A 15,102-nucleotide genomic window follows, 5' to 3' on the forward strand; every position below is an offset into this window, starting at 1 on the left:
GTCAGCGGTATACGGAGCTATTTTGGAAGAGGAGAAGGCACCACTGGAAGGCATCAAAGCAAAGTGGGAGGAAGATTTGGGAGAGGATACGGAGAGGGGTTCCGGTGTGAGGTGCTCCAGAGAGTGAATGCCTCCACCTCGTGCGCGAGGTTGGGGCTGATACAGCTGAAGGTGGTATACACAGCATACCTCAAGAGGGCAAGGATGAGACGATTCTTTGAAGGAGTAGAAGATGTGAGTGAACGTTGCGGGGGCGTCGCCTCTAATCACGTTCATATGTTTTAGTCCATACAAAGCTAGAGGATTACTGGAAGGAGATTTCTAGGGTAACTTCTAAAGTGGTAAACATGAAACTGGACCCGGGCCCCCAGGAGGCCATATTCGGGGTGTTGGACCAGCCAGGGAAACGGATGCGGAGGCAGATGTTGTAGCCTTCGCGTCATTGATCGCCCGAAGGCGGATCCTGATAGGTTGGAGAGCAACCTATGCCCTGGCGTGGTGGGGGGACCTGTTGGAATTCTTGACTCTTGAGACGGTTAAGTTTGAACTGAGGGGAAGGATGGAGGGGTTCTACAAGTCATGAGCATTATTCATTATTCACTTTCTTTTTTAAAAAAAAATAATTTTTATTAAGATTTTTACAAAATATAAACATCACAACAATATTAACAGAACAACCGCGGTAAAAACCCAAGAACAACACCCACCCAACTTCAAAAGCAACTGCAAACAAAAGAAAAAACAAAAAAACACCCAAACAACAAAAGGGAAAGAGATAACACCCGCCACATCCCACAAACCCTTGTACACAGCTCTCCCTCCCACCGAGCCAAACCGCCCCCCCCCCCCCCCCCCCGCCCCAGGGTTGCTGCTGCTGCCGGCCTATTTCCCTACCGTTCCGCCAGGAAGTCCAGGAAAGGCTGCCCCCCGCCTAAAGAACCCTTGTACTGATCCCCTCAGGGCAAATTTCACCTTCTCCAATTTAATGAACCCCGCCATATCATTGATCCAGGCCTCCACGCTTGGGGGCCTCGCATCCTTCCATTGGAGCAAGATCCTCCGCCGGGCTACTAGGGACGCAAAGGCCAGAACACCGGCCTCTTTCGCCTCCTGCTCTCCCGGTTCCACTGCAACCCCAAAAATTGCGAGTCCCCAGCCTGGCTTGACCCTGGATCCCACCACCCTCGACACCGTCCTTGCTAACCCCTTCCAAAACTCCCCCAGCGCTGGGCACGCCCAAAACATATGGGCATGGTTCGCTGGGCTCCCCGATCACCTAGCACACCTGTCTTCGCCCCCGAAAAACCTACTCATCCTCGTCCCAGTCATGTGGGCCCTATTCAGCACCTTGAACTGTATGAGGCTAAGCCTCGCACAGGAAGAGGAGGAATTCACTCTCTCCAGGGCATCCGCCCACATCCCCTCCTCAATCTCCTCACCCAGCTCCTCTTCCCATTTCCCCTTCAGTTCCTCCACCGAAGCCTCGTCTACCTCCTGCATTACCCGGCATGTGTCCGAAATCCTCCCTCCTCCAACCCAACCCACACCCCCGAGAGCACTCTGTCCCGCAACCCATGTGGCGGCAGCAAGGGGAACCCCTCCACCTGCCGCCTGACAAACGCCCTCACCTGCATGTACCTAAACATGTTCCCCGGGGGGAGCCCAAACTTCCCCTCTAACTCCCCCAAGCTCGCGAACCTCCCCTCCACAAACAGGCCCCTCAACCTCCTAACCCCTACCCTGTGCCAGACCAGAAATCCGCCATCAATGCTCCATGGGACAAACCGATGGTTTCCCCCGTATCGAGGCCTCCATCAAGCCCCCCACCTCCCCCCTATGCCGACTCCATTGCCCCCAGATTTTGAGGGTAGCTGCCACCACCGGGCTCGTGGTATACCTCGTTGGAGGAAGCGGCAACGGCGCCGTTTAGCAGCGCCTCCAGGCTCGTGCCCACGCAGGACGCCACCTCCATCCTCTTCCATGCTGCCCCTTCCCCGTCCATTACCCACTTATGCACCATCGCTGCGTTGGCAGCTCAATAGTACCCACAGAGGTTGGGCAACGCCAGCCCCCCCCCCATCCCTGCCTCGTTCCAGGAACACTCTTCTCACCCTTGGAGTCCCATGCGCCCACACAAATCCCGTAATACTCCTGTTGACCCTCCTAAAAAAGGCCTTCAGGATTAGGATAGGGAGGCACTGGAACAGGAACAAAAACCTCAGGAGCACCGTCATCTTAACGGACTGCACCCTCCCCGCCAGTGACAGCGGTAACATATCCCACCTTTTGAACTCCTCCTCCATCTGCTCCACCAACCTTGTGAGGTTGAGCTTGTGCAGGGCCCCCCAGCTCCCAGCCACCTGGACTCCTAGGTACATGAAGCTCTTCCTTCAGTGGGAGCCTACTAATCCCCTCCTCCTCATCCCCCGGGTGCACCACGAACAACTCGCTCTTGCCCAGGTTCAGCTTATACCCAGAGAAGCCCCCGAATTCACTAAGAATCCTCATCACCTCCGGCATCCCCCCCACTGGGTCCGCCACATACAGCAACAGGTCGTCCGCGTACAGCGACACTCGATGCTCCTCCCCACCCCGCACCAGGCCCCTCCAATTCCCTGACTCCCTCAATGCCATGGCCAGGGGCTCAATCGCCAACGCGAAGAGCAAGGGGGACAGGGGGCACCCCTGTCTCGTCCCCCGGTGCAGCCGAAAGTACTCCGACCGCCTCCTATTCGTGGCTACACTCGCCATCGGGGCCTCATAAAGCAACCTCACCCAACGGACAAACCCCTCCCCAAACCCAAACCTCTCCAACACCTCCCACTCAACGCTATCAAAGGCCTCCTCCGCATCTAATGCCACCACTATCTCCGCCTCCCCTTCCACAACCAGCATCATAATAACGTTGAGGAGCCTTTGTACGTTTGTATTCAACTGCCTTCCCTTCACAAACCCCGTCTGGTCCTCATGAATGACCCCCGGCACACAATCCTCTATTCTTGTGGCTAGGATCTTTGCCAGCAGCTTGGCGTCTACATTTAGCAGCGAGATCGGCCTATATGACCCACACTGTAGAGGGTCCTTGTCCCGCTTCAGGATCAAGGAAATCAGGGCCCGTGACATAGTTGGGGGGCAAAGCCCCCCCCCCCCCCCCCCCCCCACTCCTCGTTAAAGGTCCGGACCAACAGGGGGCCCAACAGGTCCACATACCTTTTATAGAATTCCGCCGGAAACCCATCCGGCCCCGGCGCCTTCCCCGACTGCTTGCTCCCTATCCCTTTAACCAACTCCTCCAGCTCGATCGGTGCCCCCAGTCCTTCCACCTGCCCCTCCTCCACCCTCGGAAATCGCAGCTTGTCCAAGAAGCGCCCCATTCCACCCCCCTCCACCGGGGGTTCAGACCGGTACAGTTCCCCATAGAAGTCTCTGAAGACCTCATTAACATCTACCCCCCTCCGCACCACCTTCCCAGCTCTATCCGTCACTCCCCCAATCTCCCTGGCCGCGTCCCGCTTTCGGAGCTGGTGTGCCAGCATCCTGCTCGCCTTCTCCCCATATTCATACACCACCCCCTGTGCTTTCCTCCACTGAGCTTCCGCCTTTCTGGTAGTCAATAGGTCGAACCTAGCCTGAAGGCTACGCCTCTCCCCCAGCAATCCCTCCTCCGGAGCCTCCGCATATCTCCTATCCACCCTCACCATCTCCCCTATCAGTCTCTCCCTCTCCCTCTGCTCCCCCCTCTCCCTATGGGTTCGGATGGAAATCAACTCCCCTCTAGTCACCGCCTTCAATTCCTCCCAGACCGTCCCCACTCAGACCTCCCCGTTATCGTTGGCCTCAAGGTACCTCTCAATACACCCCCGAACCCTCCCGGCCACCTCCTCATCTGCCAGCAGCCCAACCTCCAAGCGCCAGAGCGGACGTTGGTCCCTCTCCTCCCCCAGCCCAAGGTCCACCCAGTGCGGGGCATGATCTGAAATGGCAATGGCAGAGTATTCAACATCCTCCACCTTCGAAACCAGCCCCCTGCTCAGGACAAAAAAAATCAATCCTCGAATAGGCCTTATGCACGTGGGAGAAAAACGAGTACTCCCTGGCCCTTGGCCTCGCAAACCTCCAGGGATTCCCCCCCCCCCCCCCCCCCCCCCTTCCCATTTGGTCCATAAATCCCCTCAACACCGCCGGCCTCCTACCCGTCCGGGACTTGGATCGATCCAATGGGGGATCCAGTACCGTGTTGAAGTCTCCAGGTCTGGAATGCGGCCCAACATGCGCCGCATAAACCCTGCATCGTCCCAATTTGGGGCGTAAACATTCACCAACACCACCTGCTCCCTCTGCAGCTTGCCACTCACCATCACATACCTCCCGCCACTGTCAGCCACCACATTTAACGCCTCAAACGTCACCTTCTTCCCCACCAGGATCGCCACCCCCCCGACTCTTCTCATCCAGCACTGAGTGAAATACTTGGCCCACCCATCCCTTTCTCAGCCGAACCTGGTCCGCCACTTTCAGGTGTGCCTCTTGGAGCATGGCCACATCCGCCTTCAGCCCCTTCAAGTGCGCAAACACCCGGGTCCGTTTGACCGGCCCATTCAGCCCCCTCACATTCCAGGTTATCAGCCGGATCAGAGGGCTCCCTGCCCCCCTCCCCTGCCGATTAGCCATAACCCATCCCCTGCCCACCACTGGCCAGCGTCCCCCACTCTGACAGTTCCCCACGGTGGCAACTCCCCCCCTCCAGCACCCCCTGCATCCTCTAGCTCCTTCCTGACCGTTTCAGCAGCAACTCGGTACCCCCCCCCCCCCCCCCCCCAAGGCTAGGACCCCTCCTAGCCGCGCCCCTCCCTCCACAGCACTCCCGTGAGCCAGCTAACTTCTACTGACCCCGGCGACTCCCGCCCTACCTCCGACTCCGCCCCACGTGGGACTACCCCTCCTCCTTCGTGCCCATCAGCAGGTCCTCCTCCCCCCCCCCCCCCCCCCCCGCTCTTGCGCGGGAAAAGAAAGCAGCCAGCAACGACCCGCGCTTCTCAGCCCCAACTCCGCCCCCACCATCTCACAGCGCGGGAAACCCGAGAAAAGACCGCGCTTTCGCCCTGCCCAGCCCCGCCTCCTCTAGGGCAACTCCCATTACCAATCCCCCCCCACCAGCTCCCCGAACTCCCCGTTTACCCCCCTGCCCGAACCCGTCCACCAGACCCATATAAAAAAGACATAACGACATCACCCCACCCACCCTAAGGCCAACCCACATCTTGCATTAAACAGAGCAAACACAAGTACATTATTATACAACATCCCCCATCTTAGACCCTCAGTTTGAGTCCAGTTTCTCGGCCTGCACAAAGGCCCACGCCTCCTCCGGAGACTCAAAATAATGGTGCCGGTCCTTGTAGGTGACCCACAGACGCGCCGGCTGCAACATGCCAAACTTCACGCTCCGTCTGTGGAGCACTGCCTTCGTCCGGTTGAACCCGGCCCTCCGCTTCGCCACCTCCACACTCCAGTCCTGGAAGATCCGCACCTTCGTGTTCTCCCACTTGCTGCTCCGCTCCTTCTTGGCCCACCGGAGCACGCACTCACGATCCACGAACTGGTGAATCCGCACCAACACCGCCTGTGGCGGCTCATTCGGCTTGGGCCTCCTAGCCAGAATTCTGTGGGCCCCTTCCAACTCCAGGGGCCGCTGGAAGGACCCAGCCCCCATCAGCGAGTTCAGCATAACGACCACATAGGCCGCCAAGTTCGACCCCTCCAGCCCCTCCGTGAGGCCCAGGATCCGCAAATTCTTCCGCCCCGACCGGTTGTCCAGCTCCTCAAACCGCTCCTGCCACCTTTTATGGAGCGCCTCGTACATCTCCACCTTCCCCACGACGGCCACGGCCTCATCCTCCCTTTCGGAGGCTTGCTGCTGCAGCTCCCGGATCGCGGCCCCCTGGGCTGTCTGAGTCTCCATCAGCTCTCTGGTGGTAGCCTTCAGCGACTCCAGCAGCTCCACCTTAAGCTCCTGGAAGCAGCGCAGCAGAGTCTCCTGCAGCTCCTGCGCCCACTGCCTCCACTCCTCCGGGCCTCCGCCGGCCGCCATTTTGGTTTTCTTCCCCCGCTTTTCCAGGGGTGCTTCCACCGTTTTTCTTCTTACCCCACTCCTGGTCCGGACCATAGGACCGTACCGATCGACTCCAGTCCCCTTCCCACGTCGGGATTCGTCGTCGAAGTTCCGTTGGGGGCCCTGAAAAGAGCCCCAAAGTCCGTTATTCGCGGGAGCTGCCGAACGTGCGGCTTAGCTCCGCATTGCCGCCACCGGAAGTCTCCATTATTCACTTTCAAATAACTGGATAACATCGAACATTAGTGTGGGTGGGAGGGTTGGGGGGAGAGGGGCTGTGTGTGTTAATGGTGACTATGGGTGATCCCTAATTCCTTTTTGTCATTTGTCTGTGTGAACATGCGGGCTAATGTTTGGGGTTTGGTGGGAGGTTGGGATCGTTGTTATTGATATGGGGATTGACATATTTGTTACTGATTATTGTTTATTGTTGGTGGGTGTAAATTTGGGAGAAAATGTGAAAAAGGAGGAGAATAAAAAAATATTTTTTTAAAAATCAAGAATCTATCTAGCTCTGCCTTAAAAATATTCAGCGGCAGTTCACACTGGCGGGATATTCCGGTCCCACCAATGGTGCATCCCCGCCTCGGGTTTCCCGACGACGAGGGTGCATTCAACGGAAAAACCCCTTTGACAATGGTGGTACCGTAAGATCTCGCTGGCGGGCTGCCTCCGTTGCCGAAAAACACATGGCAGGTTGCTCGGTAAATCCTGCCCATAGTGTGACTTGTTGCCTGAGTATCTTATGTTTAAGAATTCCCAAAGGTAATCCAAAAATCTAAATTTTTGAGCATATTTCAATATTAACTTGACCAATATTTGACTGAATCCATGTTTATTCATCAGTAAGGCAAGCCTCCATGTTTTCCCACCTAGGAAGCATCAAGGGCTCAGAATCTCCATTCCCACAGGTCGGTAGGTGTCAGCTGTGGTGGGGTTCATACCTGGGAGGTACCCCAGAAGATGCACTGGGGTCAATATGAGAATTGCCCAGGTAGTTCAAACTTCCAATCAGCAATTGCCCTGCACTGGGAACGCCCCGCTACTCTGATTTAAATCGGAGCAGAATAGTTACTCAGGAAAAATTAGAAGGATTAAAACTACTTTCAACTTCTGGGTGATTATACTACTGACCAACCCTCCCAACTGGACACTCCGCACACCCACTGCACCCCGACAATATCCTCACCCTCTGACTACCACCCCTGATTACACCCACACCCTGACACCCACTATAGGAAGGATGTAATTGCACTGGAGAGCGTGCAGAGGTGGCTGACCAGGATGTTGCCTGGGATGGAGCAGTTGAGCAATGAAGAGAGGCCGGGTAGGCTCAAATTGTTTTCATTAGAGCAGAGAAGGCTGAGGGGGGAACCTGATTGAGGTGTATAGGTTTATTAGGGGTATGGACAGGGTTTTCAGGAAGCAGCTGTTCCCCTCAGCTGAAGGGTCAATAACGATTTTAAGGTCAGGTGCAGGTGGTTGAGAGGGGATTTGAGGAAATAATCTTTCACCTAGAGGGTGGTGGGAATTTGGAATGCATTGTCTTGGAGGGTAGTGGAGGTATAAAACCTCACAACCGTTTAAAAGTATGTGGATGAGCACTTAAAATGTCAGAACATTAAAGGTTATGGGCCAAGTGTTGGAAATTGGGATTAGCACAGATTTAATGTTGTTTTGTTGGTGCAGACTCGATGGGCCGAAGGGTGTCTTCTGTACTGTATGACTCTATGACTCCTGACTACCCCTCACACACCTAACTACCCCAAACCAGTGATTATCTCTTAACCCAGCGACTACCCCATCCCCAACTATGCCTCCACTATCAGAACTACCCACCACCATTACCATCTACCCCGAAAACTTCCATGATCCAAATACCTTCCCACACCCTGAACTGCCCCGATTACCCTCCCATTCCCCGGCCCACCCTTCGACTACCCAATGCCCCCGATCACCCTACCGCGCCCCCCCCCCTCCCCCCCACTTACCCTCTCTCCTCTCAAAGTGACTGGGATATTTAAATTCACCTGGTTTGCAGCAGCTAGTGTTTTATGTCCTCTGACCAGGTGGCACGGTGGCACACTGGTTAGCATTGCTGCTTCATAGAGCCGACGACGCGGGTTCAATTCCAGCCTTGGGTGACTGTGTGGAGTTTGCACTTTCCCCGGTGTCTGTGGGGGTTTTCTCCAGGTGCCCTGGTTTCCTCCCATAATCCAAAAATGAGCAGGTTAGGTAGATTGGCCATCCTAAATTGTCGCTTCATATTCCAAGGATAGGCAGGTTATATGGGATTATGGGAGAGAGTGTGGGAGTAGGCCTAGGTAGGATGCTCTTTCGGAGGGTCGGTGTAGACTCAATGGGCCGAATGGCCTATTTCTGCACTGTAGAAACTTTATGATTCTATAACCTTGCTGCCCTGCACAGATAGGACTCAGGAACCAGGTACATTGCATACTTCTCAGCAGACCCAGGTCAGAAGAGTGGACGGGAAATGTGCAGCTCCGTTCTAGTCAGAGTGAAGTGGAGCAGAGCGGCGATCCGACAGTGTTTGTCACTCTACTGAAGTTCTGGGTCCATTGTCTCATTGCTCACTGTGTTGTTCCTCGTGTCTTAATAAAGCTCGTAGTCTCAAGTGTGGAGAAGATGCTTTATTGTGAGTTCGTTCAGTTTCCAGAGCTCGACCTAGAACGACCTTCCAGTGCTAACTACCAGCTTTGCTTGCTGTGTGTGTGTCCTGCTTACCAGCCCGCCTGCTGTGAAGTGTGTCTTCTGTATATGTGTTGCTCCAAGTTCTGCCCTCAGTGAAGTGTGTCCTCACTTCCTGTCCTGATCTATTTATATGGCTCTCCCGTGCTCCCTCTAGTGGTTGCTCAGTTGTGTTGCATCTGGTTAACTTGTGATCACCACATCCCCCTTTTTCTCTTAACATATTTTCTGTACATCGTTAAAGAAAATTGTACATCCTGTCCCGGTGTATTTGTAGCTCTCCCTCTGGTGTTTGCTCAGTTGTTTTGTATCTAGTAAATCTACGATCACCCCATCCCCCTTTTTCTCTTTACATATTTGCTGTACATCGTTAAAGAAAATTATAGAAAACAGTTACTTATGATATGCGTATCTATACAGGTGATGGTGCTATTGCATACTGTACAAAGCCAATGTAGTTATATGTCCAATCTCAATAAAACATTTATGAGTCCAAACTTGATGAATTTGTTCAGAGCTTTTTTTTCTTTTTTTTTGTTGTTGTTGATGACGTGGTGATATTGATATTGCCAGTCCGCTGTGAATGTTGTTGGTGTTCCTTGTTATTTTAAGTACCCAATGCATCATCCCGAGGTGTTTGCATGGTCACATCACTGATGTTGACTGGCATGGACTTTTTTCTGTGCTTGTGGTGTTGATTTATTGTCTCATCCGCCTTGGATGCTGGTGTGCTTGCTCGTTCTGGAGCAGACGTGTGTTTATGCGATTCGTCGTCATCCCATGACATGTTTGTGGTCTTGTCATCGTTTTGCCATGCGCTGTGGCATTGTCCGTCATGTGCCAAGTAGTACCATTGTGTACAAGTCGTTGTTTCATTGCTGTTGTCTCTGTCGTTCCTGTTTTTGTTGTTTTCGTTGCCGTACTTGTTGCTGTTTTTGTCGTTTCTGTCTTTGGTGTTGTCGTTATCTTTGTTCCTGACTTTGTTGTTTTCGTTGCCGTTCTTGTTGTTGTTTTTGTTTCTGTCGTTGTCGCTGTCTTGGTGCCTGACTTTGGTGTTTGTCTTGTCGCGCTTCATGTTGCTTTTGTTCTTGCTGTTGTCGTTCTCGTTTCTGCTGTGCTTCTTGCTATTGTTGTTGGTCTTGTCGCGCTTCATGTTGTTTCTGTTCTTGCCGTGTTTCTTTTGACTTTTGTTTTTTTTGTTATACTCTACGAGTGTCCCGAGTGGATAATTTGAGTCATTTAGCATGCCGTCTCGCGAGTGGTGCGAATGATCTGATGTTGCATCGGTGCTGGTGACATCAATCAGTTGTGGAGAATTGGATTCCGCATCTTTGCTTTCTTGGTGCTCCTCTTCCGGAGTCAAAGTCTTCTCGATTACATTTGACACGGTGTCTGTGGACTCTTGCCGCTCCTCTTCTGGAGTCAATACCTCCATGATTACAATTGACGTGGTGTCTGTGGACTCTCGGCGCTCCTCTTCTGGAGTTAAAATCTTCATGATTTCTGTTGATGTTATCTCACTGGACTCCAGGTGCTCCTCTTCTGGAGTCAAAATCTGCATGGTTTCTTCTGGCTTGGTCTCTCTGGACTCCAGGTGCTCCTCTTCTGGAGTCAAAATCTGCATGTTTTCTTCTGGCTTGGTCTCTCTGGACTCCAGGTGCTCCTCGTCTGGAGTCAGAATCTGCATGGTTTCTTTTGGCTTGGTCTCTCTGGACTCCAGGTGCTCCTCTTCTGGAGTCAAAATCTGCATGTTTTCTTTCGGCATCGTCGCTCTGGACTGTTGGGTGGCCCGACTCTGTGCTTCTGTACAGACAAGCTGAGAACTGTCAGTCTCGCTGTGATCCTGTACGTCGAGTGCGATCACCTTGTCACTGTTCTCGCTCTGTGCGTCGGTACAGACAAGCTGAGAACTGTCAGTCTCGCTGTGATCCTGTACGTCGAGTGTGATCATCTTGTCACTGTCTTCGCATGCAGTGGGTAGAGGTGCATTGTCTTCTTCTTGTTCATGTGAGCTTGTTAGACTTTCATAGTCTGCTCGTGGTTGCTCAGATACTGCGGGTTGACCTTCATGGTCTTGTGCATGCATGGTGTCAGTGGTGAGATGTACGTTGTCTTCTTCTTGTTCCTGTGAGCTTGGTAGACTGTCATAGTCTGCTTGCGGTTGCTCAGATACTGCGGGTTTACCTGCATGGTCTTGTTCATGCATGGTGTTCGCCAGGGAGTGTTTGCTTGCATCCCTTTTGGAGTCTTCCATTACTCGCACTGTGGAGCCTGTCATCACTCGCTCTGTGGAGTCTTCCTGTGCTCTCTGTGTGGCGTCGTCTTCGTCTTGGGTATTGCTGTCATCCAATGTATCGACGAGCTGCCATGGTCTCATGGTGTTGGATTCATCTACCATGAGTAGAGTCGTGTTGAGCTTTGCAACGGTGTCGCTGATGCTGTGATCAGCATGTCCAAATAACTCCTCCATGTCTGAGTAGTATTCCTTGATAGCCATTTCATCTTCGTTGGCTTCTTCTACCACGAGTTGATTCGTGTTGAAGTTTGCGACCGTGTCGCTGATGCTGTGAGAAGCATATCCGACTGACTCAGCTGTGTCTGAGTAGTATTCTTCGAAAAACAAATCATCCTGGTTGGATTCTTCTACCACGAGTTGATTCGTGTTGAACTTTGCGACCGTGTCGCTGATGCTGTGAGAAGCATATCCGACTGACTCAGCTGTGTCTGAGTAGTATTCTTCGAAAAACAAATCATCTTTTGTTGTTTCGGAATTCTTTTTGTTCTCTTCACTTTGGGTGGTGCAGACTGCTTTTTTCAGGGTGTTGTGCAAGTTGTTTTTAACTGTTGGTGTAAGTTCAGGCGTTTTTCTGTGTTCTGAGGCAAGAACATTTGTGTTTACCACTTTAAGTGTCTTATTTTCAATTTTCGGGCATTTCCCTTTTAAGTGGGCGTGGTCGGGATGCTCAGACGTCATGACGTCACGCGCAGGAATGCATTGCGCATGCGCAAATCGGCCTTCCTCCTTCACTGTGCGGTTTTGTTTCCATTGCGCATGCGCGGCGTGCGCATGCGCATTACGATCCGCGACCAAAACTTATTTTGACTGCGCATGCGCGGCTTGCGCATGCGCATAACGATCGGCACCGCGATATTTTTTGAACTGCGCATGCGCGGCGTCCGGTTCCGGCGCATGCGCATCACGATCGGCACCGCGATCTTTTTTTAAACTGCGCATGCGCGGCTTCCGGTTCCGGCGCATGCGCAGACGCCATTTGTAGTTCTTTGCTTACCGGAGACTACAAAATGTGCTCTGACGCCATTTTTTGCCGTTTTTCGCGGATTTCAGCGATTTTACTGTCCCACCAGGACTGCAAAATTCGTAAGTGATCTTCTCTTCCCGATTTGGACAGGGTTTCAGCCTTTTGGCTTTGTGAGAAATTCTTTTTATTTCTTCTTTTTGATCTGTACTTTTCATTCGCGATTTCTTGTTCTTTTGGTGATTTTTTAAGTTTTGCATCACTCAGTCTCTGTGCAGTTTGGCCTCTGAGTATGTCTTGCTGTTCAAATTTCTCACAGTACTCTTCAAATTTGTTTAGTACCGTTTGTAAGCTGTTTCTGTCTTCACCTTTTGAGTATTTAAATCCATTATAAACTTTCGTAGCTTCATTTCCTTTGATGAGAATTGTTATTTTAATTTCGTCTGAGGCTTCTGCTGCATCATATGCTATGATACCGAAATCGAACATTTGTTTAAACCTTTCCCAGACACTTCTTACTTTTCCAGTCGTGTCCAGGTGAAGTGGGTATCCAAGGCACATCCTCTCATCAGCAATGTCTTCCCAAGTCGAATGTCCAGCAGGAGATCTCCATGCCATTCTTGGTTGAGATTTCCATGCCATTTTTGTTTTTTTGTTTTCTGTATCTGCAGCTGAGTTGTCCTGTCATAAGCGTCTGAAATCACTCCTAGGTACCATGTGTTGTTCCTCGTGTCTTAATAAAGCTCGTAGTCTCAAGTGTGGAGAAGATGCTTTATTGTGAGTTCGTTCAGTTTCCAGAGCTCGACCTAGAACGACCTTCCAGTGCTAACTACCAGCTTTGCTTGCTGTGTGTGTGTCCTGCTTACCAGCCCGCCTGCTGTGAAGTGTGTCTTCTGTATATGTGTTGCTCCAAGTTCTGCCCTCAGTGAAGTGTGTCCTCACTTCCTGTCCTGATCTATTTATATGGCTCTCCCGTGCTCCCTCTAGTGGTTGCTCAGTTGTGTTGCATCTGGTTAACTTGTGATCACCACACTCACTACAGCTCCTCAAAGAGCAAGAGATTTGAATTTGATCCATTTTGAGTGTTCCCACTGCAGAGGCAGCAGAAAACCCAGAGCCTGAGGGAGGGGAGTGAGAGTCTGAGGGAGAGGTGCGAGGGTCTGAGGGAGGGGAATGAGAGTATGAATGAGGGGAGTGAGAGACTGAATGAGGGGAGTGAGAGCCTGAGGGAGAGGAGTGAGAGTCTGAGGGAGGGGAGCGAGAGCCTGAGGGAGGGGAGCGAGAGCATGAGGGAGAGGAGTGAGAGTCTGAGGGAGGGGAACAAGAGTCTGAGGGAGGGGAACGAGAGTCTGAGAGAGGGGAGTGAGAGTCTGAGAGAGGGGTGTGAGAGTCTGAGAGAGGGGAGTGAGAGCCTGAGGGAGGGGAGTGAGAGCCTGAGGGAGGGGAGTAAGAGTCTGAGTGGGAGGAGTGAGAGCCTGAGAGAGGGGAGCGAGAGTCTGACGGAGGGGAGTGAGAGTCTGAGGGAGGGGAACGAGAGTCTGAGAGAGGGGAGTGAGAGCCTGAGGGAGGGGAACGAGAGTCTGAGAGAGGGGAGTGAGAGTCTGAGAGAGGGGAGTGAGAGCCTGACGGAGGGGAGTGAGAGTCTGAGAAAGGGGAGTGAGAGCCTGAGGGAGGGGAGTGAGAGCCTGAGAGAGGGGAGTGAGAGTCTGAGAGAGGAGAGTGAGAGCCTGAGGGAGGGGTGAGAGTCTGAGAAAGGGGAGTGAGAGTCTGAGAGAGGGGTGTGAGAGTCTGAGAGAGGGGAGTGAGAGCCTGAGGGAGGGGAGTGAGAGCCTGAGGGAGGGGAGTAAGAGTCTGTGTGGGAGGAGTGAGAGCCTGAGAGAGGGGAGCGAGAGTCTGACGGAGGGGAGTGAGAGTCTGAGGGAGGGGAACGAGAGTCTGAGAGAGGGGAGTGAGAGCCTGAGGGAGGGGAACGAGAGTCTGAGAGAGGGGAGTGAGAGTCTGAGAGAGGGGAGTGAGAGCCTGACGGAGGGGAGTGAGAGTCTGAGAAAGGGGAGTGAGAGCCTGAGGGAGGGGAGTGAGAGCCTGAGAGAGGGGAGTGAGAGTCTGAGAGAGGGGAGTGAGAGCCTGAGGGAGGGGTGAGAGTCTGAGAAAGGGGAGTGAGAGTCTGAGAGAGGGGAGCGAGAGCCTGAGGGAGGGGAACGAGAGTCTGAGAGAGGGGAGTGAGAGTCTGAGAGAGGGGTGTGAGAGTCTGAGAGAGGGGAGTGAGAGCCTGAGGGAGGGGAGTGAGAGCCTGAGGGAGGGGAGTAAGAGTCTGAGTGGGAGGAGTGAGAGCCTGAGAGAGGGGAGCGAGAGTCTGACGGAGGGGAGTGAGAGTCTGAGGGAGGGGAGTGAGAGTCTGAGGGAGAGGTGCGAGGGTCTGAGGGAGGGGAATGAGAGTATGAATGAGGGGAGTGAGAGACTGAATGAGGGGAGTGAGAGCCTGAGGGAGAGGAGTGAGAGTCTGAGGGAGGGGAGCGAGAGCCTGAGGGAGGGGAGCGAGAGCATGAGGGAGAGGAGTGAGAGTCTGAGGGAGGGGAGCAAGAGTCTGAGGGAGGGGAACGAGAGTCTGAGAGAGGGGTGTGAGAGTCTGAGAGAGGGGTGTGAGAGTCTGAGAGAGGGGAGTGAGAGCCTGAGGGAGGGGAGTGAGAGCCTGAGGGAGGGGAGTAAGAGTCTGAGTGGGAGGAGTGAGAGCCTGAGAGAGGGGAGCGAGAGTCTGACGGAGGGGAGTGAGAGTCTGAGGGAGGGGAACGAGAGTCTGAGAGAGGGGAGTGAGAGCCTGAGGGAGGGGAACGAGAGTCTGAGAGAGGGGAGTGAGAGTCTGAGAGAGGGGAGTGAGAGCCTGACGGAGGGGAGTGAGAGTCTGAGAAAGGGGAGTGAGAGCCTGAGGGAGGGGAGTGAGAGCCTGAGAGAGGGGAGTGAGAGTCTGAGAGAGGAGAGTGAGAGCCTGAGGGAGGGGTGAGAGTCTGAGAAAGGGGAGTGAGAGTC

Source organism: Scyliorhinus canicula, chromosome 15 (genome assembly GCF_902713615.1).
Source record: "Scyliorhinus canicula chromosome 15, sScyCan1.1, whole genome shotgun sequence".
Taxonomy (NCBI): domain Eukaryota; kingdom Metazoa; phylum Chordata; class Chondrichthyes; order Carcharhiniformes; family Scyliorhinidae; genus Scyliorhinus; species Scyliorhinus canicula.